General features: G+C 54.1%; 35 non-coding genes across 35 annotated transcripts; 9 read left to right on the top strand and 26 right to left on the bottom strand.

Moving 5' to 3' along the window:
- Window positions 1-933: 933 nt before the first annotated feature.
- trnam-cau (transfer RNA methionine (anticodon CAU)) lies at window positions 934-1,006 on the bottom strand. The gene has a single exon. It is a non-coding gene; the product is annotated as a tRNA-Met (tRNA).
- A 407-nt stretch (window positions 1,007-1,413) lies between these two features.
- Window positions 1,414-1,486, bottom strand: trnaa-ugc (transfer RNA alanine (anticodon UGC)). Its single transcript has one exon. It is a non-coding gene; the product is annotated as a tRNA-Ala (tRNA).
- A 189-nt stretch (window positions 1,487-1,675) lies between these two features.
- On the top strand, window positions 1,676-1,747 carry trnap-ugg (transfer RNA proline (anticodon UGG)). Its single transcript has one exon. It is a non-coding gene; the product is annotated as a tRNA-Pro (tRNA).
- Window positions 1,748-2,482: 735 nt separating this feature from the next.
- On the bottom strand, window positions 2,483-2,555 carry trnaa-agc (transfer RNA alanine (anticodon AGC)). The gene has a single exon. It is a non-coding gene; the product is annotated as a tRNA-Ala (tRNA).
- Window positions 2,556-3,041: 486 nt separating this feature from the next.
- Window positions 3,042-3,114, bottom strand: trnam-cau (transfer RNA methionine (anticodon CAU)). Its single transcript has one exon. It is a non-coding gene; the product is annotated as a tRNA-Met (tRNA).
- A 407-nt stretch (window positions 3,115-3,521) lies between these two features.
- On the bottom strand, window positions 3,522-3,594 carry trnaa-ugc (transfer RNA alanine (anticodon UGC)). The gene has a single exon. It is a non-coding gene; the product is annotated as a tRNA-Ala (tRNA).
- Window positions 3,595-3,783: 189 nt separating this feature from the next.
- Window positions 3,784-3,855, top strand: trnap-ugg (transfer RNA proline (anticodon UGG)). The gene has a single exon. It is a non-coding gene; the product is annotated as a tRNA-Pro (tRNA).
- Window positions 3,856-5,131: 1,276 nt separating this feature from the next.
- Window positions 5,132-5,204, bottom strand: trnam-cau (transfer RNA methionine (anticodon CAU)). Its single transcript has one exon. It is a non-coding gene; the product is annotated as a tRNA-Met (tRNA).
- Window positions 5,205-5,611: 407 nt separating this feature from the next.
- trnaa-ugc (transfer RNA alanine (anticodon UGC)) lies at window positions 5,612-5,684 on the bottom strand. The gene has a single exon. It is a non-coding gene; the product is annotated as a tRNA-Ala (tRNA).
- Window positions 5,685-5,873: 189 nt separating this feature from the next.
- Window positions 5,874-5,945, top strand: trnap-ugg (transfer RNA proline (anticodon UGG)). Its single transcript has one exon. It is a non-coding gene; the product is annotated as a tRNA-Pro (tRNA).
- A 735-nt stretch (window positions 5,946-6,680) lies between these two features.
- On the bottom strand, window positions 6,681-6,753 carry trnaa-agc (transfer RNA alanine (anticodon AGC)). The gene has a single exon. It is a non-coding gene; the product is annotated as a tRNA-Ala (tRNA).
- A 486-nt stretch (window positions 6,754-7,239) lies between these two features.
- trnam-cau (transfer RNA methionine (anticodon CAU)) lies at window positions 7,240-7,312 on the bottom strand. The gene has a single exon. It is a non-coding gene; the product is annotated as a tRNA-Met (tRNA).
- A 407-nt stretch (window positions 7,313-7,719) lies between these two features.
- Window positions 7,720-7,792, bottom strand: trnaa-ugc (transfer RNA alanine (anticodon UGC)). Its single transcript has one exon. It is a non-coding gene; the product is annotated as a tRNA-Ala (tRNA).
- Window positions 7,793-7,981: 189 nt separating this feature from the next.
- Window positions 7,982-8,053, top strand: trnap-ugg (transfer RNA proline (anticodon UGG)). Its single transcript has one exon. It is a non-coding gene; the product is annotated as a tRNA-Pro (tRNA).
- Window positions 8,054-9,347: 1,294 nt separating this feature from the next.
- trnam-cau (transfer RNA methionine (anticodon CAU)) lies at window positions 9,348-9,420 on the bottom strand. Its single transcript has one exon. It is a non-coding gene; the product is annotated as a tRNA-Met (tRNA).
- A 407-nt stretch (window positions 9,421-9,827) lies between these two features.
- trnaa-ugc (transfer RNA alanine (anticodon UGC)) lies at window positions 9,828-9,900 on the bottom strand. The gene has a single exon. It is a non-coding gene; the product is annotated as a tRNA-Ala (tRNA).
- Window positions 9,901-10,089: 189 nt separating this feature from the next.
- trnap-ugg (transfer RNA proline (anticodon UGG)) lies at window positions 10,090-10,161 on the top strand. The gene has a single exon. It is a non-coding gene; the product is annotated as a tRNA-Pro (tRNA).
- Window positions 10,162-11,455: 1,294 nt separating this feature from the next.
- On the bottom strand, window positions 11,456-11,528 carry trnam-cau (transfer RNA methionine (anticodon CAU)). The gene has a single exon. It is a non-coding gene; the product is annotated as a tRNA-Met (tRNA).
- Window positions 11,529-13,004: 1,476 nt separating this feature from the next.
- On the bottom strand, window positions 13,005-13,077 carry trnaa-agc (transfer RNA alanine (anticodon AGC)). Its single transcript has one exon. It is a non-coding gene; the product is annotated as a tRNA-Ala (tRNA).
- Window positions 13,078-13,563: 486 nt separating this feature from the next.
- trnam-cau (transfer RNA methionine (anticodon CAU)) lies at window positions 13,564-13,636 on the bottom strand. The gene has a single exon. It is a non-coding gene; the product is annotated as a tRNA-Met (tRNA).
- Window positions 13,637-14,043: 407 nt separating this feature from the next.
- On the bottom strand, window positions 14,044-14,116 carry trnaa-ugc (transfer RNA alanine (anticodon UGC)). The gene has a single exon. It is a non-coding gene; the product is annotated as a tRNA-Ala (tRNA).
- A 189-nt stretch (window positions 14,117-14,305) lies between these two features.
- Window positions 14,306-14,377, top strand: trnap-ugg (transfer RNA proline (anticodon UGG)). The gene has a single exon. It is a non-coding gene; the product is annotated as a tRNA-Pro (tRNA).
- A 1,285-nt stretch (window positions 14,378-15,662) lies between these two features.
- Window positions 15,663-15,735, bottom strand: trnam-cau (transfer RNA methionine (anticodon CAU)). Its single transcript has one exon. It is a non-coding gene; the product is annotated as a tRNA-Met (tRNA).
- Window positions 15,736-16,142: 407 nt separating this feature from the next.
- On the bottom strand, window positions 16,143-16,215 carry trnaa-ugc (transfer RNA alanine (anticodon UGC)). Its single transcript has one exon. It is a non-coding gene; the product is annotated as a tRNA-Ala (tRNA).
- A 189-nt stretch (window positions 16,216-16,404) lies between these two features.
- On the top strand, window positions 16,405-16,476 carry trnap-ugg (transfer RNA proline (anticodon UGG)). Its single transcript has one exon. It is a non-coding gene; the product is annotated as a tRNA-Pro (tRNA).
- A 735-nt stretch (window positions 16,477-17,211) lies between these two features.
- On the bottom strand, window positions 17,212-17,284 carry trnaa-agc (transfer RNA alanine (anticodon AGC)). Its single transcript has one exon. It is a non-coding gene; the product is annotated as a tRNA-Ala (tRNA).
- Window positions 17,285-17,770: 486 nt separating this feature from the next.
- Window positions 17,771-17,843, bottom strand: trnam-cau (transfer RNA methionine (anticodon CAU)). Its single transcript has one exon. It is a non-coding gene; the product is annotated as a tRNA-Met (tRNA).
- Window positions 17,844-18,250: 407 nt separating this feature from the next.
- Window positions 18,251-18,323, bottom strand: trnaa-ugc (transfer RNA alanine (anticodon UGC)). The gene has a single exon. It is a non-coding gene; the product is annotated as a tRNA-Ala (tRNA).
- A 189-nt stretch (window positions 18,324-18,512) lies between these two features.
- On the top strand, window positions 18,513-18,584 carry trnap-ugg (transfer RNA proline (anticodon UGG)). Its single transcript has one exon. It is a non-coding gene; the product is annotated as a tRNA-Pro (tRNA).
- Window positions 18,585-19,878: 1,294 nt separating this feature from the next.
- Window positions 19,879-19,951, bottom strand: trnam-cau (transfer RNA methionine (anticodon CAU)). The gene has a single exon. It is a non-coding gene; the product is annotated as a tRNA-Met (tRNA).
- Window positions 19,952-20,358: 407 nt separating this feature from the next.
- trnaa-ugc (transfer RNA alanine (anticodon UGC)) lies at window positions 20,359-20,431 on the bottom strand. The gene has a single exon. It is a non-coding gene; the product is annotated as a tRNA-Ala (tRNA).
- A 996-nt stretch (window positions 20,432-21,427) lies between these two features.
- Window positions 21,428-21,500, bottom strand: trnaa-agc (transfer RNA alanine (anticodon AGC)). Its single transcript has one exon. It is a non-coding gene; the product is annotated as a tRNA-Ala (tRNA).
- Window positions 21,501-21,986: 486 nt separating this feature from the next.
- On the bottom strand, window positions 21,987-22,059 carry trnam-cau (transfer RNA methionine (anticodon CAU)). Its single transcript has one exon. It is a non-coding gene; the product is annotated as a tRNA-Met (tRNA).
- A 407-nt stretch (window positions 22,060-22,466) lies between these two features.
- On the bottom strand, window positions 22,467-22,539 carry trnaa-ugc (transfer RNA alanine (anticodon UGC)). Its single transcript has one exon. It is a non-coding gene; the product is annotated as a tRNA-Ala (tRNA).
- A 189-nt stretch (window positions 22,540-22,728) lies between these two features.
- Window positions 22,729-22,800, top strand: trnap-ugg (transfer RNA proline (anticodon UGG)). The gene has a single exon. It is a non-coding gene; the product is annotated as a tRNA-Pro (tRNA).
- The last annotated feature ends 886 nt before the right edge of the window (window positions 22,801-23,686 follow it).

Below are 23,686 nucleotides of genomic sequence, written 5' to 3'. Positions count from 1 at the left end.
CTCTTCTTTCTGTTGAAGTACTCCAAATACTTCACCGTCCTGCAGAGCGTGATGTGCTCGCTGACAGCTTTCAATATTTGAAGGAAAACTACGAGCTTGATGGCTCGAATGTGAATGTTAAGCAATCGTTGATCAAACGCACGTCTTCTAAGGATTCGTGAGAGTATTCTCACCACCGTTTTCACTCGGATATACTTTTCATTTGCTAAGCTGCCAAATCGGACGAGAAAATGCCGGAGACGCACTCGGTGCAGACTGAGGTGGGGAAGGAGGCGTGGCCCTTTAATGCTTGACAGCTGAAGGACGTTGAGTGGAGGAGAACCTATCAGAAGTCGCAGAGGCTAAAGGAGAGCACCTGGCTCCCAGAGCTCCAGACTCGCACCTGGAGGATGCGGGCATCGATCCCACCATGCTAAGCGAGCGCTCTACCATTTGAGCTAATCCCCCTCGCTTCAGGCCTCTCGGCATCATGTCTTACCGCCCGCTGCCCTTGGTCTGCAAGGCAGTCCTTTCAAGTGCGATGAAGACGCACGAATAGACCTTCCTTGCCTATTGTACGAGCTGAACTTTTGTGCTCCTCAATTCAATGCTCTTTCCATCAACTCATCTTGTCTTTTGACGCTTGGGGTTTTGCGCTCCTTTGACTCTCGGCATATCGGGTGACTTGAAACACTGAAGTTGTTGCTTACGGAGTGTGGAACATTGTTTTGCAACTGTCATGACGCTGTGTGAGCCTTTCATCGGCAACAGGGGCAGGCTGACAGCAGCGCCAGCGAAAGTTAGGGCAAATTTGTGGACTTAACTCTGAATGTGAGTGTTATGTAGGAAAGGGGTGCGGCTTTGGTGACGCTTTCCACGTGGTAGGCACGCAGACGTGGTTCTGAGCGAATAGTTGCTGCAAGTGTCTGAGAAGAGCAAGAAAGCGAGTGGCCCTGCCCCGTGTGAGGATCGAACTCACGACCTTCAGATTATGAGACTGACGCGCTACCTACTACGCCAACGAGGCCAGCTGCGGCACTCGGGCCGGAAAGTTTGCCTCACAGGGATTTCAGACGCCTGTTCACTAATCTTGCGACCCCCGCTGCTGGGTGTTGCATTTGCCTTTTGATCTCACCCGAGACTTTGGGGCTCTGTTTCTGTCGCGAGTCTGTCTTTCACAGCTCACCTAGCACAAGTCTCTCTGGCTGAAATGGCCTCTCTGCTTCAGCATCGTGCCCTCACTCAGCCATTAAAGACATCACTCGGACCTCTGACATGCTGCCATGAAGTGTCAAGAGAGAGTGGCGGAGACGCACTTAAGCCAGAGAGAAGATGAAAAGGGGGCGTGGCTGCTAAACGCTCCACACTCTCCTCGCAAGGCGTGATCAGGGGTTAAAGGACACCTTTCGGCACACCGAGCGCTCAGCGTACACCTGGAGGATGCGGGCATCGATCCCGCTACCTCTCGCATGCAAAGCGAGCGCTCTACCATGTGAGCTAATCCCCCTCGCTGTCCCTTCCTCCTCGGCGTCGCCTTGTGCCGCTTGTTCCCCTCTTACCGGGCGCCGTCCACTGCCCTTCGCCTGCAAGGCAGTCGGCTTTCTTGACTTATTGATGAAGGTCTGACGGGACGAGCGAATGACGCCTCCCCCCGTCCTCCAGCTCGCTGACAACACAGAAGCGGAAGAGTCGCTGTGGCTCGTTGGTCTAGGCGTATGATTCTCGCTTTGGGTGCGAGAGGTCCCGGGTTCAAATCCCGGACGAGCCCTTTTCCTCCTCTTCCACACTCCTGGGACCTGATATCCACATCACCTCGCAGCGTCTGCTTACGGCAAACGATGGAAGGTGACTGATGACTGAAGGAGCCTGGTCAATCCTCATCACGTGGCACAATGCCAGCGTGCAGTCAGCTGTCCAAGGCGGCAACCTCGTTGCTCGTTCAAAAGAACACGTCCTGAAAACTCCTCACCGCTATGTGGTAAATGAGCACCGCGATCGCTTGTCGTCATGCGCCATTACTTGAGAAATGCAGAAGCAAAAACCGCCCTCTCTCAGCCACCGAAACGTGTGCGGGGCTCGCCTTGCGCTCTCTGCGCCTCGCATATTTGTGGAGCTGTCTGCTCTTCTTTCTGTTGAAGTACTCCAAATACTTCACCGTCCTGCAGAGCGTGATGTGCTCGCTGACAGCTTTCAATATTTGAAGGAAAACTACGAGCTTGATGGCTCGAATGTGAATGTTAAGCAATCGTTGATCAAACGCACGTCTTCTAAGGATTCGTGAGAGTATTCTCACCACCGTTTTCACTCGGATATACTTTTCATTTGCTAAGCTGCCAAATCGGACGAGAAAATGCCGGAGACGCACTCGGTTCAGACTGAGGTGGGGAAGGAGGCGTGGCCCTTTAATGCTTGACAGCTGAAGGACGTTGAGTGGAGGAGAACCTATCAGAAGTCGCAGAGGCTAAAGGAGAGCACCTGGCTCCCAGAGCTCCAGACTCGCACCTGGAGGATGCGGGCATCGATCCCGCTACCTCTCGCATGCTAAGCGAGCGCTCTACCATTTGAGCTAATCCCCCTCGCTTCAGGCCTCTCGGCATCATGTCTTACCGCCCGCTGCCCTTGGTCTGCAAGGCAGTCCTTTCAAGTGCGATGAAGACGCACGAATAGACCTTCCTTGCCTATTGTACGAGCTGAACTTTTGTGCTCCTCAATTCAATGCTCTTTCCATCAACTCATCTTGTCTTTTGACGCTTGGGGTTTTGCGCTCCTTTGACTCTCGGCATATCGGGTGACTTGAAACACTGAAGTTGTTGCTTACGGAGTGTGGAACATTGTTTTGCAACTGTCATGACGCTGTGTGAGCCTTTCATCGGCAACAGGGGCAGGCTGACAGCAGCGCCAGCGAAAGTTAGGGCAAATTTGTGGACTTAACTCTGAATGTGAGTGTTATGTAGGAAAGGGGTGCGGCTTTGGTGACGCTTTCCACGTGGTAGGCACGCAGACGTGGTTCTGAGCGAATAGTTGCTGCAAGTGTCTGAGAAGAGCAAGAAAGCGAGTGGCCCTGCCCCGTGTGAGGATCGAACTCACGACCTTCAGATTATGAGACTGACGCGCTACCTACTACGCCAACGAGGCCAGCTGCGGCACTCGGGCCGGAAAGTTTGCCTCACAGGGATTTCAGACGCCTGTTCCCTAATCTTGCGATACCCGCTGCTGGGTGTTGCATTTGCCTTTTGATCTCACCCGAGACTTTGGGGCTTTGTTTCTGTCGCGAGTCTGTCTTTCACAGCTCACCTAGCACAAGTCTCTCTGGCTGAAATGGCCTCTCTGCTTCAGCATCGTGCCCTCACTCAGCCATTAAAGACATCACTCGGACCTCTGACATGCTGCCATGAAGTGTCAAGAGAGAGTGGCGGAGACGCACTTAAGCCAGAGAGAAGATGAAAAGGGGGCGTGGCTGCTAAACGCTCCACACTCTCCTCGCAAGGCGTGATCAGGGGTTAAAGGACACCTTTCGGCACACCGAGCGCTCAGCGTACACCTGGAGGATGCGGGCATCGATCCCGCTACCTCTCGCATGCAAAGCGAGCGCTCTACCATGTGAGCTAATCCCCCTCGCTGTCCCTTCCTCCTCGGCGTCGCCTTGTGCCGCTTGTTCCCCTCTTACCGGGCGCCGTCCACTGCCCTTCGCCTGCAAGGCAGTCGGCTTTCTTGACTTATTGATGAAGGTCTGACGGGACGAGCGAATGACGCCTCCCCCCGTCCTCCAGCTCGCTGACAACACAGAAGCGGAAGAGTCGCTGTGGCTCGTTGGTCTAGGCGTATGATTCTCGCTTTGGGTGCGAGAGGTCCCGGGTTCAAATCCCGGACGAGCCCTCTTCCACACTCCTGGGACCTGATATCCACATCACCTCGCAGCGTCTGCTTACGGCAAACGATGGAAGGTGACTGATGACTGAAGGAGCCTGGTCAATCCTCATCACGTGGCACAATGCCAGCGTGCAGTCAGCTGTCCAAGGCGGCAACCTCGTTGCTCGTTCAAAAGAACACGTCCTGAAAACTCCTCACCGCTATGTGGTAAATGAGCACCGCGATCGCTTGTCGTCATGCGCCATTACTTGAGAAATGCAGAAGCAAAAACCGCCCTCTCTCAGCCACCGAAACGTGTGCGGGGCTCGCCTTGCGCTCTCTGCGCCTCGCATATTTGTGGGGCTGTCTGCTCTTCTTTCTGTTGAAGTACTCCAAATACTTCACCGTCCTGCAGAGCGTGATGTGCTCGCTGACAGCTTTCAATATTTGAAGGAAAACTACGAGCTTGATGGCTCGAATGTGAATGTTAAGCAATCGTTGATCAAACGCACGTCTTCTAAGGATTCGTGAGAGTATTCTCACCACCGTTTTCACTCGGATATACTTTTCATTTGCTAAGCTGCCAAATCGGACGAGAAAATGCCGGAGACGCACTCGGTGCAGACTGAGGTGGGGAAGGAGGCGTGGCCCTTTAATGCTTGACAGCTGAAGGACGTTGAGTGGAGGAGAACCTATCAGAAGTCGCAGAGGCTAAAGGAGAGCACCTGGCTCCCAGAGCTCCAGACTCGCACCTGGAGGATGCGGGCATCGATCCCACCATGCTAAGCGAGCGCTCTACCATTTGAGCTAATCCCCCTCGCTTCAGGCCTCTCGGCATCATGTCTTACCGCCCGCTGCCCTTGGTCTGCAAGGCAGTCCTTTCAAGTGCGATGAAGACGCACGAATAGACCTTCCTTGCCTATTGTACGAGCTGAACTTTTGTGCTCCTCAATTCAATGCTCTTTCCATCAACTCATCTTGTCTTTTGACGCTTGGGGTTTTGCGCTCCTTTGACTCTCGGCATATCGGGTGACTTGAAACACTGAAGTTGTTGCTTACGGAGTGTGGAACATTGTTTTGCAACTGTCATGACGCTGTGTGAGCCTTTCATCGGCAACAGGGGCAGGCTGACAGCAGCGCCAGCGAAAGTTAGGGCAAATTTGTGGACTTAACTCTGAATGTGAGTGTTATGTAGGAAAGGGGTGCGGCTTTGGTGACGCTTTCCACGTGGTAGGCACGCAGACGTGGTTCTGAGCGAATAGTTGCTGCAAGTGTCTGAGAAGAGCAAGAAAGCGAGTGGCCCTGCCCCGTGTGAGGATCGAACTCACGACCTTCAGATTATGAGACTGACGCGCTACCTACTACGCCAACGAGGCCAGCTGCGGCACTCGGGCCGGAAAGTTTGCCTCACAGGGATTTCAGACGCCTGTTCCCTAATCTTGCGACACCCGCTGCTGGGTGTTGCATTTGCCTTTTGATCTCACCCGAGACTTTGGGGCTTTGTTTCTGTCGCGAGTCTGTCTTTCACAGCTCACCTAGCACAAGTCTCTCTGGCTGAAATGGCCTCTCTGCTTCAGCATCGTGCCCTCACTCAGCCATTAAAGACATCACTCGGACCTCTGACATGCTGCCATGAAGTGTCAAGAGAGAGTGGCGGAGACGCACTTAAGCCAGAGAGAAGATGAAAAGGGGGCGTGGCTGCTAAACGCTCCACACTCTCCTCGCAAGGCGTGATCAGGGGTTAAAGGACACCTTTCGGCACACCGAGCGCTCAGTGTACACCTGGAGGATGCGGGCATCGATCCCGCTACCTCTCGCATGCAAAGCGAGCGCTCTACCATGTGAGCTAATCCCCCTCGCTGTCCCTTCCTCCTCGGCGTCGCCTTGTGCCGCTTGTTCCCCTCTTACCGGGCGCCATCCACTGCCCTTCGCCTGCAAGGCAGTCGGCTTTCTTGACTTATTGATGAAGGTCTGACGGGACGAGCGAATGACGCCTCCCCCCGTCCTCCAGCTCGCTGACAACACAGAAGCGGAAGAGTCGCTGTGGCTCGTTGGTCTAGGCGTATGATTCTCGCTTTGGGTGCGAGAGGTCCCGGGTTCAAATCCCGGACGAGCCCTTTTCCTCCTCTTCCACACTCCTGGGACCTGATATCCACATCACCTCGCAGCGTCTGCTTACGGCAAACGATGGAAGGTGACTGATGACTGAAGGAGCCTGGTCAATCCTCATCACGTGGCACAATGCCAGCGTGCAGTCAGCTGTCCAAGGCGGCAACCTCGTTGCTCGTTCAAAAGAACACGTCCTGAAAACTCCTCACCGCTATCTGGTAAATGAGCACCGCGATCGCTTGTCGTCATGCGCCATTACTTGAGAAATGCAGAAGCAAAAACCGCCCTCTCTCAGCCACCGAAACGTGTGCGGGGCTCGCCTTGCGCTCTCTGCGCCTCGCATATTTGTGGAGCTGTCTGCTCTTCTTTCTGTTGAAGTACTCCAAATACTTCACCGTCCTGCAGAGCGTGATGTGCTCGCTGACAGCTTTCAATATTTGAAGGAAAACTACGAGCTTGATGGCTCGAATGTGAATGTTAAGCAATCGTTGATCAAACGCACGTCTTCTAAGGATTCGTGAGAGTATTCTCACCACCGTTTTCACTCGGATATACTTTTCATTTGCTAAGCTGCCAAATCGGACGAGAAAATGCCGGAGACGCACTCGGTGCAGACTGAGGTGGGGAAGGAGGCGTGGCCCTTCAATGCTTGACAGCTGAAGGACGTTGAGCGGAGGAGAACCTATCAGAAGTCGCAGAGGCTAAAGGAGAGCACCTGGCTCCCAGAGCTCCAGACTCGCACCTGGAGGATGCGGGCATCGATCCCGCTACCTCTCGCATGCTAAGCGAGCGCTCTACCATTTGAGCTAATCCCCCTCGCTTCAGGCCTCTCGGCATCATGTCTTACCGCCCGCTGCCCTTGGTCTGCAAGGCAGTCCTTTCAAGTGCGATGAAGACGCACGAATAGACCTTCCTTGCCTATTGTACGAGCTGAACTTTTGTGCTCCTCAATTCAATGCTCTTTCCATCAACTCATCTTGTCTTTTGACGCTTGGGGTTTTGCGCTCCTTTGACTCTCGGCATATCGGGTGACTTGAAACACTGAAGTTGTTGCTTACGGAGTGTGGAACATTGTTTTGCAACTGTCATGACGCTGTGTGAGCCTTTCATCGGCAACAGGGGCAGGCTGACAGCAGCGCCAGCGAAAGTTAGGGCAAATTTGTGGACTTAACTCTGAATGTGAGTGTTATGTAGGAAAGGGGTGCGGCTTTGGTGACGCTTTCCACGTGGTAGGCACGCAGACGTGGTTCTGAGCGAATAGTTGCTGCAAGTGTCTGAGAAGAGCAAGAAAGCGAGTGGCCCTTCCCCGTGTGAGGATCGAACTCACGACCTTCAGATTATGAGACTGACGCGCTACCTACTACGCCAACGAGGCCAGCTGCGGCACTCGGGCCGGAAAGTTTGCCTCACAGGGATTTCAGACGCCTGTTCCCTAATCTTGCGACACCCGCTGCTGGGTGTTGCATTTGCCTTTTGATCTCACCCGAGACTTTGGGGCTTTGTTTCTGTCGCGAGTCTGTCTTTCACAGCTCACCTAGCACAAGTCTCTCTGGCTGAAATGGCCTCTCTGCTTCAGCATCGTGCCCTCACTCAGCCATTAAAGACATCACTCGGACCTCTGACATGCTGCCATGAAGTGTCAAGAGAGAGTGGCGGAGACGCACTTAAGCCAGAGAGAAGATGAAAAGGGGGCGTGGCTGCTAAACGCTCCACACTCTCCTCGCAAGGCGTGATCAGGGGTTAAAGGACACCTTTCGGCACACCGAGCGCTCAGCGTACACCTGGAGGATGCGGGCATCGATCCCGCTACCTCTCGCATGCAAAGCGAGCGCTCTACCATGTGAGCTAATCCCCCTCACTGTCCCTTCCTCCTCGGCGTCGCCTTGTGCCGCTTGTTCCCCTCTTACCGGGCGCCGTCCACTGCCCTTCGCCTGCAAGGCAGTCGGCTTTCTTGACTTATTGATGAAGGTCTGACGGGACGAGCGAATGACGCCTCCCCCCGTCCTGCAGCTCGCTGACAACACAGAAGCGGAAGAGTCGCTGTGGCTCGTTGGTCTAGGCGTATGATTCTCGCTTTGGGTGCGAGAGGTCCCGGGTTCAAATCCCGGACGAGCCCTTTTCCTCCTCTTCCACACTCCTGGGACCTGATATCCACATCACCTCGCAACGTCTGCTTACGGCAAACGATGGAAGGTGACTGATGACTGAAGGAGCCTGGTCAATCCTCATCACGTGGCACAATGCCAGCGTGCAGTCAGCTGTCCAAGGCGGCAACCTCGTTGCTCGTTCAAAAGAACACGTCCTGAAAACTCCTCACCGCTATGTGGTAAATGAGCACCGCGATCGCTTGTCGTCATGCGCCATTACTTGAGAAATGCAGAAGCAAAAACCGCCCTCTCTCAGCCACCGAAACGTGTGCGGGGCTCGCCTTGCGCTCTCTGCGCCTCGCATATTTGTGGAGCTGTCTGCTCTTCTTTCTGTTGAAGTACTCCAAATACTTCACCGTCCTGCAGAGCGTGATGTGCTCGCTGACAGCTTTCAATATTTGAAGGAAAACTACGAGCTTGATGGCTCGAATGTGAATGTTAAGCAATCGTTGATCAAACGCACGTCTTCTAAGGATTCGTGAGAGTATTCTCACCACCGTTTTCACTCGGATATACTTTTCATTTGCTAAGCTGCCAAATCGGACGAGAAAATGCCGGAGACGCACTCGGTGCAGACTGAGGTGGGGAAGGAGGCGTGGCCCTTTAATGCTTGACAGCTGAAGGACGTTGAGCGGAGGAGAACCTATCAGAAGTCGCAGAGGCTAAAGGAGAGCACCTGGCTCCCAGAGCTCCAGACTCGCACCTGGAGGATGCGGGCATCGATCCCGCTACCTCTCGTATGCTAAGCGAGCGCTCTACCATTTGAGCTAATCCCCCTCGCTTCAGGCCTCTCGGCATCATGTCTTACCGCCCGCTGCCCTTGGTCTGCAAGGCAGTCCTTTCAAGTGCGATGAAGACGCACGAATAGACCTTCCTTGCCTATTGTACGAGCTGAACTTTTGTGCTCCTCAATTCAATGCTCTTTCCATCAACTCATCTTGTCTTTTGACGCTTGGGGTTTTGCGCTCCTTTGACTCTCGGCATATCGGGTGACTTGAAACACTGAAGTTGTTGCTTACGGAGTGTGGAACATTGTTTTGCAACTGTCATGACGCTGTGTGAGCCTTTCATCGGCAACAGGGGCAGGCTGACAGCAGCGCCAGCGAAAGTTAGGGCAAATTTGTGGACTTAACTCTGAATGTGAGTGTTATGTAGGAAAGGGGTGCGGCTTTGGTGACGCTTTCCACGTGGTAGGCACGCAGACGTGTTTCTGAGCGAATAGTTGCTGCAAGTGTCTGAGAAGAGCAAGAAAGCGAGTGGCCCTGCCCCGTGTGAGGATCGAACTCACGACCTTCAGATTATGAGACTGACGCGCTACCTACTACGCCAACGAGGCCAGCTGCGGCACTCGGGCCGGAAAGTTTGCCTCACAGGGATTTCAGACGCCTGTTCCCTAATCTTGCGACACCCACTGCTGGGTGTTGCATTTGCCTTTTGATCTCACCCGAGACTTTGGGGCTTTGTTTCTGTCGCGAGTCTGTCTTTCACAGCTCACCTAGCACAAGTCTCTCTGGCTGAAATGGCCTCTCTGCTTCAGCATCGTGCCCTCACTCAGCCATTAAAGACATCACTCGGACCTCTGACATGCTGCCATGAAGTGTCAAGAGAGAGTGGCGGAGACGCACTTAAGCCAGAGAGAAGATGAAAAGGGGGCGTGGCTGCTAAACGCTCCACACTCTCCTCGCAAGGCGTGATCAGGGGTTAAAGGACACCTTTCGGCACACCGAGCGCTCAGCGTACACCTGGAGGATGCGGGCATCGATCCCGCTACCTCTCGCATGCAAAGCGAGCGCTCTACCATGTGAGCTAATCCCCCTCACTGTCCCTTCCTCCTCGGCGTCGCCTTGTGCCGCTTGTTCCCCTCTTACCGGGCGCCGTCCACTGCCCTTCGCCTGCAAGGCAGTCGGCTTTCTTGACTTATTGATGAAGGTCTGACGGGACGAGCGAATGACGCCTCCCCCCGTCCTCCAGCTCGCTGACAACACAGAAGCGGAAGAGTCGCTGTGGCTCGTTGGTCTAGGCGTATGATTCTCGCTTTGGGTGCGAGAGGTCCCGGGTTCAAATCCCGGACGAGCCCTTTTCCTCCTCTTCCACACTCCTGGGACCTGATATCCACATCACCTCGCAACGTCTGCTTACGGCAAACGATGGAAGGTGACTGATGACTGAAGGAGCCTGGTCAATCCTCATCACGTGGCACAATGCCAGCGTGCAGTCAGCTGTCCAAGGCGGCAACCTCGTTGCTCGTTCAAAAGAACACGTCCTGAAAACTCCTCACCGCTATGTGGTAAATGAGCACCGCGATCGCTTGTCGTCATGCGCCATTACTTGAGAAATGCAGAAGCAAAAACCGCCCTCTCTCAGCCACCGAAACGTGTGCGGGGCTCGCCTTGCGCTCTCTGCGCCTCGCATATTTGTGGAGCTGTCTGCTCTTCTTTCTGTTGAAGTACTCCAAATACTTCACCGTCCTGCAGAGCGTGATGTGCTCGCTGACAGCTTTCAATATTTGAAGGAAAACTACGAGCTTGATGGCTCGAATGTGAATGTTAAGCAATCGTTGATCAAACGCACGTCTTCTAAGGATTCGTGAGAGTATTCTCACCACCGTTTTCACTCGGATATACTTTTCATTTGCTAAGCTGCCAAATCGGACGAGAAAATGCCGGAGACGCACTCGGTGCAGACTGAGGTGGGGAAGGAGGCGTGGCCCTTTAATGCTTGACAGCTGAAGGACGTTGAGCGGAGGAGAACCTATCAGAAGTCGCAGAGGCTAAAGGAGAGCACCTGGCTCCCAGAGCTCCAGACTCGCACCTGGAGGATGCGGGCATCGATCCCGTTACCTCTCGTATGCTAAGCGAGCGCTCTACCATTTGAGCTAATCCCCCTCGCTTCAGGCCTCTCGGCATCATGTCTTACCGCCCGCTGCCCTTGGTCTGCAAGGCAGTCCTTTCAAGTGCGATGAAGACGCACGAATAGACCTTCCTTGCCTATTGTACGAGCTGAACTTTTGTGCTCCTCAATTCAATGCTCTTTCCATCAACTCATCTTGTCTTTTGACGCTTGGGGTTTTGCGCTCCTTTGACTCTCGGCATATCGGGTGACTTGAAACACTGAAGTTGTTGCTTACGGAGTGTGGAACATTGTTTTGCAACTGTCATGACGCTGTGTGAGCCTTTCATCGGCAACAGGGGCAGGCTGACAGCAGCGCCAGCGAAAGTTAGGGCAAATTTGTGGACTTAACTCTGAATGTGAGTGTTATGTAGGAAAGGGGTGCGGCTTTGGTGACGCTTTCCACGTGGTAGGCACGCAGACGTGTTTCTGAGCGAATAGTTGCTGCAAGTGTCTGAGAAGAGCAAGAAAGCGAGTGGCCCTGCCCCGTGTGAGGATCGAACTCACGACCTTCAGATTATGAGACTGACGCGCTACCTACTACGCCAACGAGGCCAGCTGCGGCACTCGGGCCGGAAAGTTTGCCTCACAGGGATTTCAGACGCCTGTTCCCTAATCTTGCGACACCCGCTGCTGGGTGTTGCATTTGCCTTTTGATCTCACCCGAGACTTTGGGGCTTTGTTTCTGTCGCGAGTCTGTCTTTCACAGCTCACCTAGCACAAGTCTCTCTGGCTGAAATGGCCTCTCTGCTTCAGCATCGTGCCCTCACTCAGCCATTAAAGACATCACTCGGACCTCTGACATGCTGCCATGAAGTGTCAAGAGAGAGTGGCGGAGACGCACTTAAGCCAGAGAGAAGATGAAAAGGGGGCGTGGCTGCTAAACGCTCCACACTCTCCTCGCAAGGTGTGATCAGGGGTTAAAGGACACCTTTCGGCACACCGAGCGCTCAGCGTACACCTGGAGGATGCGGGCATCGATCCCACTACCTCTCGCATGCAAAGCGAGCGCTCTACCATGTGAGCTAATCCCCCTCGCTGTCCCTTCCTCCTCGGCGTCGCCTTGTGCCGCTTGTTCCCCTCTTACCGGGCGCCGTCCACTGCCCTTCGCCTGCAAGGCAGTCGGCTTTCTTGACTTATTGATGAAGGTCTGACGGGACGAGCGAATGACGCCTCCCCCCGTCCTCCAGCTCGCTGACAACACAGAAGCGGAAGAGTCGCTGTGGCTCGTTGGTCTAGGCGTATGATTCTCCCTTTGGGTGCGAGAGGTCCCGGGTTCAAATCCCGGACGAGCCCTTTTCCTCCTCTTCCACACTCCTGGGACCTGATATCCACATCACCTCGCAGCGTCTGCTTACGGCAAACGATGGAAGGTGACTGATGACTGAAGGAGCCTGGTCAATCCTCATCACGTGGCACAATGCCAGCGTGCAGTCAGCTGTCCAAGGCGGCAACCTCGTTGCTCGTTCAAAAGAACACGTCCTGAAAACTCCTCACCGCTATGTGGTAAATGAGCACCGCGATCGCTTGTCGTCATGCGCCATTACTTGAGAAATGCAGAAGCAAAAACCGCCCTCTCTCAGCCACCGAAACGTGTGCGGGGCTCGCCTTGCGCTCTCTGCGCCTCGCATATTTGTGGAGCTGTCTGCTCTTCTTTCTGTTGAAATACTCCAAATACTTCACCGTCCTGCAGAGCGTGATGTGCTCGCTGACAGCTTTCAATATTTGAAGGAAAACTACGAGCTTGATGGCTCGAATGTGAATGTTAAGCAATCGTTGATCAAACGCACGTCTTCTAAGGATTCGTGAGAGTATTCTCACCACCGTTTTCACTCGGATATACTTTTCATTTGCTAAGCTGCCAAATCGGACGAGAAAATGCCGGAGACGCACTCGGTGCAGACTGAGGTGGGGAAGGAGGCGTGGCCCTTCAATGCTTGACAGCTGAAGGACGTTGAGCGGAGGAGAACCTATCAGAAGTCGCAGAGGCTAAAGGAGAGCACCTGGCTCCCAGAGCTCCAGACTCGCACCTGGAGGATGCGGGCATCGATCCCGCTACCTCTCGCATGCTAAGCGAGCGCTCTACCATTTGAGCTAATCCCCCTCGCTTCAGGCCTCTCGGCATCATGTCTTACCGCCCGCTGCCCTTGGTCTGCAAGGCAGTCCTTTCAAGTGCGATGAAGACGCACGAATAGACCTTCCTTGCCTATTGTACGAGCTGAACTTTTGTGCTCCTCAATTCAATGCTCTTTCCATCAACTCATCTTGTCTTTTGACGCTTGGGGTTTTGCGCTCCTTTGACTCTCGGCATATCGGGTGACTTGAAACACTGAAGTTGTTGCTTACGGAGTGTGGAACATTGTTTTGCAACTGTCATGACGCTGTGTGAGCCTTTCATCGGCAACAGGGGCAGGCTGACAGCAGCGCCAGCGAAAGTTAGGGCAAATTTGTGGACTTAACTCTGAATGTGAGTGTTATGTAGGAAAGGGGTGCGGCTTTGGTGACGCTTTCCACGTGGTAGGCACGCAGACGTGTTTCTGAGCGAATAGTTGCTGCAAGTGTCTGAGAAGAGCAAGAAAGCGAGTGGCCCTGCCCCGTGTGAGGATCGAACTCACGACCTTCAGATTATGAGACTGACGCGCTACCTACTACGCCAACGAGGCCAGCTGCGGCACTCGGGCCGGAAAGTTTGCCTCACAGGGATTTCAGACGCCTGTTCCCTAATCTTGCGACACCCACTGCTGGGTGTTGCATTTGCCTTTTGATCTCACCCGAGACTTTGGGGCTTTGTTTCTGTCGCGAGTCTGTCTTTCACAGCTCACCTAGCACAAGTCTCTCTGGCTGAAATGGCCTCTCTGCTTCAGCATCGTGCCCTCACTCAGCCATTAAAGACATCACTCGGACCTCTGACATGCTGCCATGAAGTGTCAAGAGAGAGTGGCGGAGACGCACTTAAGCCAGAGAGAAGATGAAAAGGGGGCGTGGCTGCTAAACGCTCCACACTCTCCTCGCAAGGTGTGATCAGGGGTTAAAGGACACCTTTCGGCACACCGAGCGCTCAGCGTACACCTGGAGGATGCGGGCATCGATCCCGCTACCTCTCGCATGCAAAGCGAGCGCTCTACCATGTGAGCTAATCCCCCTCGCTGTCCCTTCCTCCTCGGCGTCGCCTTGTGCCGCTTGTTCCCCTCTTACCGGGCGCCGTCCACTGCCCTTCGCCTGCAAGGCAGTCGGCTTTCTTGACTTATTGATGAAGGTCTGACGGGACGAGCGAATGACGCCTCCCCCCGTCCTCCAGCTCGCTGACAACACAGAAGCGGAAGAGTCGCTGTGGCTCGTTGGTCTAGGCGTATGATTCTCGCTTTGGGTGCGAGAGGTCCCGGGTTCAAATCCCGGACGAGCCCTTTTCCTCCTCTTCCACACTCCTGGGACCTGATATCCACATCACCTCGCAGCGTCTGCTTACGGCAAACGATGGAAGGTGACTGATGACTGAAGGAGCCTGGTCAATCCTCATCACGTGGCACAATGCCAGCGTGCAGTCAGCTGTCCAAGGCGGCAACCTCGTTGCTCGTTCAAAAGAACACGTCCTGAAAACTCCTCACCGCTATGTGGTAAATGAGCACCGCGATCGCTTGTCGTCATGCGCCATTACTTGAGAAATGCAGAAGCAAAAACCGCCCTCTCTCAGCCACCGAAACGTGTGCGGGGCTCGCCTTGCGCTCTCTGGGCCTCGCATATTTGTGGGGCTGTCTGCTCTTCTTTCTGTTGAAGTACTCCAAATACTTCACCGTCCTGCAGAGCGTGATGTGCTCGCTGACAGCTTTCAATATTTGAAGGAAAACTACGAGCTTGATGGCTCGAATGTGAATGTTAAGCAATCGTTGATCAAACGCACGTCTTCTAAGGATTCGTGAGAGTATTCTCACCACCGTTTTCACTCGGATATACTTTTCATTTGCTAAGCTGCCAAATCGGACGAGAAAATGCCGGAGACGCACTCGGTGCAGACTGAGGTGGGGAAGGAGGCGTGGCCCTTTAATGCTTGACAGCTGAAGGACGTTGAGTGGAGGAGAACCTATCAGAAGTCGCAGAGGCTAAAGGAGAGCACCTGGCTCCCAGAGCTCCAGACTCGCACCTGGAGGATGCGGGCATCGATCCCACCATGCTAAGCGAGCGCTCTACCATTTGAGCTAATCCCCCTCGCTTCAGGCCTCTCGGCATCATGTCTTACCGCCCGCTGCCCTTGGTCTGCAAGGCAGTCCTTTCAAGTGCGATGAAGACGCACGAATAGACCTTCCTTGCCTATTGTACGAGCTGAACTTTTGTGCTCCTCAATTCAATGCTCTTTCCATCAACTCATCTTGTCTTTTGACGCTTGGGGTTTTGCGCTCCTTTGACTCTCGGCATATCGGGTGACTTGAAACACTGAAGTTGTTGCTTACGGAGTGTGGAACATTGTTTTGCAACTGTCATGACGCTGTGTGAGCCTTTCATCGGCAACAGGGGCAGGCTGACAGCAGCGCCAGCGAAAGTTAGGGCAAATTTGTGGACTTAACTCTGAATGTGAGTGTTATGTAGGAAAGGGGTGCGGCTTTGGTGACGCTTTCCACGTGGTAGGCACGCAGACGTGGTTCTGAGCGAATAGTTGCTGCAAGTGTCTGAGAAGAGCAAGAAAGCGAGTGGCCCTGCCCCGTGTGAGGATCGAACTCACGACCTTCAGATTATGAGACTGACGCGCTACCTACTACGCCAACGAGGCCAGCTGCGGCACTCGGGCCGGAAAGTTTGCCTCACAGGGATTTCAGACGCCTGTTCCCTAATCTTGCGACACCCGCTGCTGGGTGTTGCATTTGCCTTTTGATCTCACCCGAGACTTTGGGGCTTTGTTTCTGTCGCGAGTCTGTCTTTCACAGCTCACCTAGCACAAGTCTCTCTGGCTGAAATGGCCTCTCTGCTTCAGCATCGTGCCCTCACTCAGCCATTAAAGACATCACTCGGACCTCTGACATGCTGCCATGAAGTGTCAAGAGAGAGTGGCGGAGACGCACTTAAGCCAGAGAGAAGATGAAAAGGGGGCGTGGCTGCTAAACGCTCCACACTCTCCTCGCAAGGTGTGATCAGGGGTTAAAGGACACCTTTCGGCACACCGAGCGCTCAGCGTACACCTGGAGGATGCGGGCATCGATCCCGCTACCTCTCGCATGCAAAGCGAGCGCTCTACCATGTGAGCTAATCCCCCTCGCTGTCCCTTCCTCCTCGGCGTCGCCTTGTGCCGCTTGTTCCCCTCTTACCGGGCGCCGTCCACTGCCCTTCGCCTGCAAGGCAGTCGGCTTTCTTGACTTTTTGATGAAGGTCTGACGGGACGAGCGAATGACGCCTCCCCCCGTCCTCCAGCTCGCTGACAACACAGAAGCGGAAGAGTCGCTGTGGCTCGTTGGTCTAGGCGTATGATTCTCGCTTTGGGTGCGAGAGGTCCCGGGTTCAAATCCCGGACGAGCCCTTTTCCTCCTCTTCCACACTCCTGGGACCTGATATCCACATCACCTCGCAGCGTCTGCTTACGGCAAACGATGGAAGGTGACTGATGACTGAAGGAGCCTGGTCAATCCTCATCACGTGGCACAATGCCAGCGTGCAGTCAGCTGTCCAAGGCGGCAACCTCGTTGCTCGTTCAAAAGAACACGTCCTGAAAACTCCTCACCGCTATCTGGTAAATGAGCACCGCGATCGCTTGTCGTCATGCGCCATTACTTGAGAAATGCAGAAGCAAAAACCGCCCTCTCTCAGCCACCGAAACGTGTGCGGGGCTCGCCTTGCGCTCTCTGCGCCTCGCATATTTGTGGAGCTGTCTGCTCTTCTTTCTGTTGAAGTACTCCAAATACTTCACCGTCCTGCAGAGCGTGATGTGCTCGCTGACAGCTTTCAATATTTGAAGGAAAACTACGAGCTTGATGGCTCGAATGTGAATGTTAAGCAATCGTTGATCAAACGCACGTCTTCTAAGGATTCGTGAGAGTATTCTCACCACCGTTTTCACTCGGATATACTTTTCATTTGCTAAGCTGCCAAATCGGACGAGAAAATGCCGGAGACGCACTCGGTGCAGACTGAGGTGGGGAAGGAGGCGTGGCCCTTCAATGCTTGACAGCTGAAGGACGTTGAGCGGAGGAGAACCTATCAGAAGTCGCAGAGGCTAAAGGAGAGCACCTGGCTCCCAGAGCTCCAGACTCGCACCTGGAGGATGCGGGCATCGATCCCGCTACCTCTCGCATGCTAAGCGAGCGCTCTACCATTTGAGCTAATCCCCCTCGCTTCAGGCCTCTCGGCATCATGTCTTACCGCCCGCTGCCCTTGGTCTGCAAGGCAGTCCTTTCAAGTGCGATGAAGACGCACGAATAGACCTTCCTTGCCTATTGTACGAGCTGAACTTTTGTGCTCCTCAATTCAATGCTCTTTCCATCAACTCATCTTGTCTTTTGACGCTTGGGGTTTTGCGCTCCTTTGACTCTCGGCATATCGGGTGACTTGAAACACTGAAGTTGTTGCTTACGGAGTGTGGAACATTGTTTTGCAACTGTCATGACGCTGTGTGAGCCTTTCATCGGCAACAGGGGCAGGCTGACAGCAGCGCCAGCGAAAGTTAGGGCAAATTTGTGGACTTAACTCTGAATGTGAGTGTTATGTAGGAAAGGGGTGCGGCTTTGGTGACGCTTTCCACGTGGTAGGCACGCAGACGTGGTTCTGAGCGAATAGTTGCTGCAAGTGTCTGAGAAGAGCAAGAAAGCGAGTGGCCCTTCCCCGTGTGAGGATCGAACTCACGACCTTCAGATTATGAGACTGACGCGCTACCTACTACGCCAACGAGGCCAGCTGCGGCACTCGGGCCGGAAAGTTTGCCTCACAGGGATTTCAGACGCCTGTTCCCTAATCTTGCGACACCCGCTGCTGGGTGTTGCATTTGCCTTTTGATCTCACCCGAGACTTTGGGGCTTTGTTTCTGTCGCGAGTCTGTCTTTCACAGCTCACCTAGCACAAGTCTCTCTGGCTGAAATGGCCTCTCTGCTTCAGCATCGTGCCCTCACTCAGCCATTAAAGACATCACTCGGACCTCTGACATGCTGCCATGAAGTGTCAAGAGAGAGTGGCGGAGACGCACTTAAGCCAGAGAGAAGATGAAAAGGGGGCGTGGCTGCTAAACGCTCCACACTCTCCTCGCAAGGCGTGATCAGGGGTTAAAGGACACCTTTCGGCACACCGAGCGCTCAGCGTACACCTGGAGGATGCGGGCATCGATCCCGCTACCTCTCGCATGCAAAGCGAGCGCTCTACCATGTGAGCTAATCCCCCTCACTGTCCCTTCCTCCTCGGCGTCGCCTTGTGCCGCTTGTTCCCCTCTTACCGGGCGCCGTCCACTGCCCTTCGCCTGCAAGGCAGTCGGCTTTCTTGACTTATTGATGAAGGTCTGACGGGACGAGCGAATGACGCCTCCCCCCGTCCTCCAGCTCGCTGACAACACAGAAGCGGAAGAGTCGCTGTGGCTCGTTGGTCTAGGCGTATGATTCTCGCTTTGGGTGCGAGAGGTCCCGGGTTCAAATCCCGGACGAGCCCTTTTCCTCCTCTTCCACACTCCTGGGACCTGATATCCACATCACCTCGCAACGTCTGCTTACGGCAAACGATGGAAGGTGACTGATGACTGAAGGAGCCTGGTCAATCCTCATCACGTGGCACAATGCCAGCGTGCAGTCAGCTGTCCAAGGCGGCAACCTCGTTGCTCGTTCAAAAGAACACGTCCTGAAAACTCCTCACCGCTATGTGGTAAATGAGCACCGCGATCGCTTGTCGTCATGCGCCATTACTTGAGAAATGCAGAAGCAAAAACCGCCCTCTCTCAGCCACCGAAACGTGTGCGGGGCTCGCCTTGCGCTCTCTGCGCCTCGCATATTTGTGGAGCTGTCTGCTCTTCTTTCTGTTGAAGTACTCCAAATACTTCACCGTCCTGCAGAGCGTGATGTGCTCGCTGACAGCTTTCAATATTTGAAGGAAAACTACGAGCTTGATGGCTCGAATGTGAATGTTAAGCAATCGTTGATCAAACGCACGTCTTCTAAGGATTCGTGAGAGTATTCTCACCACCGTTTTCACTCGGATATACTTTTCATTTGCTAAGCTGCCAAATCGGACGAGAAAATGCCGGAGACGCACTCGGTGCAGACTGAGGTGGGGAAGGAGGCGTGGCCCTTTAATGCTTGACAGCTGAAGGACGTTGAGCGGAGGAGAACCTATCAGAAGTCGCAGAGGCTAAAGGAGAGCACCTGGCTCCCAGAGCTCCAGACTCGCACCTGGAGGATGCGGGCATCGATCCCGTTACCTCTCGTATGCTAAGCGAGCGCTCTACCATTTGAGCTAATCCCCCTCGCTTCAGGCCTCTCGGCATCATGTCTTACCGCCCGCTGCCCTTGGTCTGCAAGGCAGTCCTTTCAAGTGCGATGAAGACGCACGAATAGACCTTCCTTGCCTATTGTACGAGCTGAACTTTTGTGCTCCTCAATTCAATGCTCTTTCCATCAACTCATCTTGTCTTTTGACGCTTGGGGTTTTGCGCTCCTTTGACTCTCGGCATATCGGGTGACTTGAAACACTGAAGTTGTTGCTTACGGAGTGTGGAACATTGTTTTGCAACTGTCATGACGCTGTGTGAGCCTTTCATCGGCAACAGGGGCAGGCTGACAGCAGCGCCAGCGAAAGTTAGGGCAAATTTGTGGACTTAACTCTGAATGTGAGTGTTATGTAGGAAAGGGGTGCGGCTTTGGTGACGCTTTCCACGTGGTAGGCACGCAGACGTGTTTCTGAGCGAATAGTTGCTGCAAGTGTCTGAGAAGAGCAAGAAAGCGAGTGGCCCTGCCCCGTGTGAGGATCGAACTCACGACCTTCAGATTATGAGACTGACGCGCTACCTACTACGCCAACGAGGCCAGCTGCGGCACTCGGGCCGGAAAGTTTGCCTCACAGGGATTTCAGACGCCTGTTCCCTAATCTTGCGACACCCGCTGCTGGGTGTTGCATTTGCCTTTTGATCTCACCCGAGACTTTGGGGCTTTGTTTCTGTCGCGAGTCTGTCTTTCACAGCTCACCTAGCACAAGTCTCTCTGGCTGAAATGGCCTCTCTGCTTCAGCATCGTGCCCTCACTCAGCCATTAAAGACATCACTCGGACCTCTGACATGCTGCCATGAAGTGTCAAGAGAGAGTGGCGGAGACGCACTTAAGCCAGAGAGAAGATGAAAAGGGGGCGTGGCTGCTAAACGCTCCACACTCTCCTCGCAAGGTGTGATCAGGGGTTAAAGGACACCTTTCGGCACACCGAGCGCTCAGCGTACACCTGGAGGATGCGGGCATCGATCCCGCTACCTCTCGCATGCAAAGCGAGCGCTCTACCATGTGAGCTAATCCCCCTCGCTGTCCCTTCCTCCTCGGCGTCGCCTTGTGCCGCTTGTTCCCCTCTTACCGGGCGCCGTCCACTGCCCTTCGCCTGCAAGGCAGTCGGCTTTCTTGACTTATTGATGAAGGTCTGACGGGACGAGCGAATGACGCCTCCCCCCGTCCTCCAGCTCGCTGACAACACAGAAGCGGAAGAGTCGCTGTGGCTCGTTGGTCTAGGCGTATGATTCTCCCTTTGGGTGCGAGAGGTCCCGGGTTCAAATCCCGGACGAGCCCTTTTCCTCCTCTTCCACACTCCTGGGACCTGATATCCACATCACCTCGCAGCGTCTGCTTACGGCAAACGATGGAAGGTGACTGATGACTGAAGGAGCCTGGTCAATCCTCATCACGTGGCACAATGCCAGCGTGCAGTCAGCTGTCCAAGGCGGCAACCTCGTTGCTCGTTCAAAAGAACACGTCCTGAAAACTCCTCACCGCTATGTGGTAAATGAGCACCGCGATCGCTTGTCGTCATGCGCCATTACTTGAGAAATGCAGAAGCAAAAACCGCCCTCTCTCAGCCACCGAAACGTGTGCGGGGCTCGCCTTGCGCTCTCTGCGCCTCGCATATTTGTGGAGCTGTCTGCTCTTCTTTCTGTTGAAATACTCCAAATACTTCACCGTCCTGCAGAGCGTGATGTGCTCGCTGACAGCTTTCAATATTTGAAGGAAAACTACGAGCTTGATGGCTCGAATGTGAATGTTAAGCAATCGTTGATCAAACGCACGTCTTCTAAGGATTCGTGAGAGTATTCTCACCACCGTTTTCACTCGGATATACTTTTCATTTGCTAAGCTGCCAAATCGGACGAGAAAATGCCGGAGACGCACTCGGTGCAGACTGAGGTGGGGAAGGAGGCGTGGCCCTTCAATGCTTGACAGCTGAAGGACGTTGAGCGGAGGAGAACCTATCAGAAGTCGCAGAGGCTAAAGGAGAGCACCTGGCTCCCAGAGCTCCAGACTCGCACCTGGAGGATGCGGGCATCGATCCCGCTACCTCTCGCATGCTAAGCGAGCGCTCTACCATTTGAGCTAATCCCCCTCGCTTCAGGCCTCTCGGCATCATGTCTTACCGCCCGCTGCCCTTGGTCTGCAAGGCAGTCCTTTCAAGTGCGATGAAGACGCACGAATAGACCTTCCTTGCCTATTGTACGAGCTGAACTTTTGTGCTCCTCAATTCAATGCTCTTTCCATCAACTCATCTTGTCTTTTGACGCTTGGGGTTTTGCGCTCCTTTGACTCTCGGCATATCGGGTGACTTGAAACACTGAAGTTGTTGCTTACGGAGTGTGGAACATTGTTTTGCAACTGTCATGACGCTGTGTGAGCCTTTCATCGGCAACAGGGGCAGGCTGACAGCAGCGCCAGCGAAAGTTAGGGCAAATTTGTGGACTTAACTCTGAATGTGAGTGTTATGTAGGAAAGGGGTGCGGCTTTGGTGACGCTTTCCACGTGGTAGGCACGCAGACGTGTTTCTGAGCGAATAGTTGCTGCAAGTGTCTGAGAAGAGCAAGAAAGCGAGTGGCCCTGCCCCGTGTGAGGATCGAACTCACGACCTTCAGATTATGAGACTGACGCGCTACCTACTACGCCAACGAGGCCAGCTGCGGCACTCGGGCCGGAAAGTTTGCCTCACAGGGATTTCAGACGCCTGTTCCCTAATCTTGCGACACCCACTGCTGGGTGTTGCATTTGCCTTTTGATCTCACCCGAGACTTTGGGGCTTTGTTTCTGTCGCGAGTCTGTCTTTCACAGCTCACCTAGCACAAGTCTCTCTGGCTGAAATGGCCTCTCTGCTTCAGCATCGTGCCCTCACTCAGCCATTAAAGACATCACTCGGACCTCTGACATGCTGCCATGAAGTGTCAAGAGAGAGTGGCGGAGACGCACTTAAGCCAGAGAGAAGATGAAAAGGGGGCGTGGCTGCTAAACGCTCCACACTCTCCTCGCAAGGTGTGATCAGGGGTTAAAGGACACCTTTCGGCACACCGAGCGCTCAGCGTACACCTGGAGGATGCGGGCATCGATCCCGCTACCTCTCGCATGCAAAGCGAGCGCTCTACCATGTGAGCTAATCCCCCTCGCTGTCCCTTCCTCCTCGGCGTCGCCTTGTGCCGCTTGTTCCCCTCTTACCGGGCGCCGTCCACTGCCCTTCGCCTGCAAGGCAGTCGGCTTTCTTGACTTATTGATGAAGGTCTGACGGGACGAGCGAATGACGCCTCCCCCCGTCCTCCAGCTCGCTGACAACACAGAAGCGGAAGAGTCGCTGTGGCTCGTTGGTCTAGGCGTATGATTCTCGCTTTGGGTGCGAGAGGTCCCGGGTTCAAATCCCGGACGAGCCCTTTTCCTCCTCTTCCACACTCCTGGGACCTGATATCCACATCACCTCGCAGCGTCTGCTTACGGCAAACGATGGAAGGTGACTGATGACTGAAGGAGCCTGGTCAATCCTCATCACGTGGCACAATGCCAGCGTGCAGTCAGCTGTCCAAGGCGGCAACCTCGTTGCTCGTTCAAAAGAACACGTCCTGAAAACTCCTCACCGCTATGTGGTAAATGAGCACCGCGATCGCTTGTCGTCATGCGCCATTACTTGAGAAATGCAGAAGCAAAAACCGCCCTCTCTCAGCCACCGAAACGTGTGCGGGGCTCGCCTTGCGCTCTCTGCGCCTCGCATATTTGTGGGGCTGTCTGCTCTTCTTTCTGTTGAAGTACTCCAAATACTTCACCGTCCTGCAGAGCGTGATGTGCTCGCTGACAGCTTTCAATATTTGAAGGAAAACTACGAGCTTGATGGCTCGAATGTGAATGTTAAGCAATCGTTGATCAAACGCACGTCTTCTAAGGATTCGTGAGAGTATTCTCACCACCGTTTTCACTCGGATATACTTTTCATTTGCTAAGCTGCCAAATCGGACGAGAAAATGCCGGAGACGCACTCGGTGCAGACTGAGGTGGGGAAGGAGGCGTGGCCCTTTAATGCTTGACAGCTGAAGGACGTTGAGTGGAGGAGAACCTATCAGAAGTCGCAGAGGCTAAAGGAGAGCACCTGGCTCCCAGAGCTCCAGACTCGCACCTGGAGGATGCGGGCATCGATCCCACCATGCTAAGCGAGCGCTCTACCATTTGAGCTAATCCCCCTCGCTTCAGGCCTCTCGGCATCATGTCTTACCGCCCGCTGCCCTTGGTCTGCAAGGCAGTCCTTTCAAGTGCGATGAAGACGCACGA

Source organism: Lepisosteus platostomus, chromosome 6 (genome assembly GCF_059453375.1).
Source record: "Lepisosteus platostomus isolate fLepPlt1 chromosome 6, fLepPlt1.hap1, whole genome shotgun sequence".
Lineage (NCBI taxonomy): Eukaryota > Metazoa > Chordata > Actinopteri > Semionotiformes > Lepisosteidae > Lepisosteus > Lepisosteus platostomus.
Note: the sequence above shows the minus strand (reverse complement) of the source record. Positions and strands in the feature narration are given on the sequence as shown.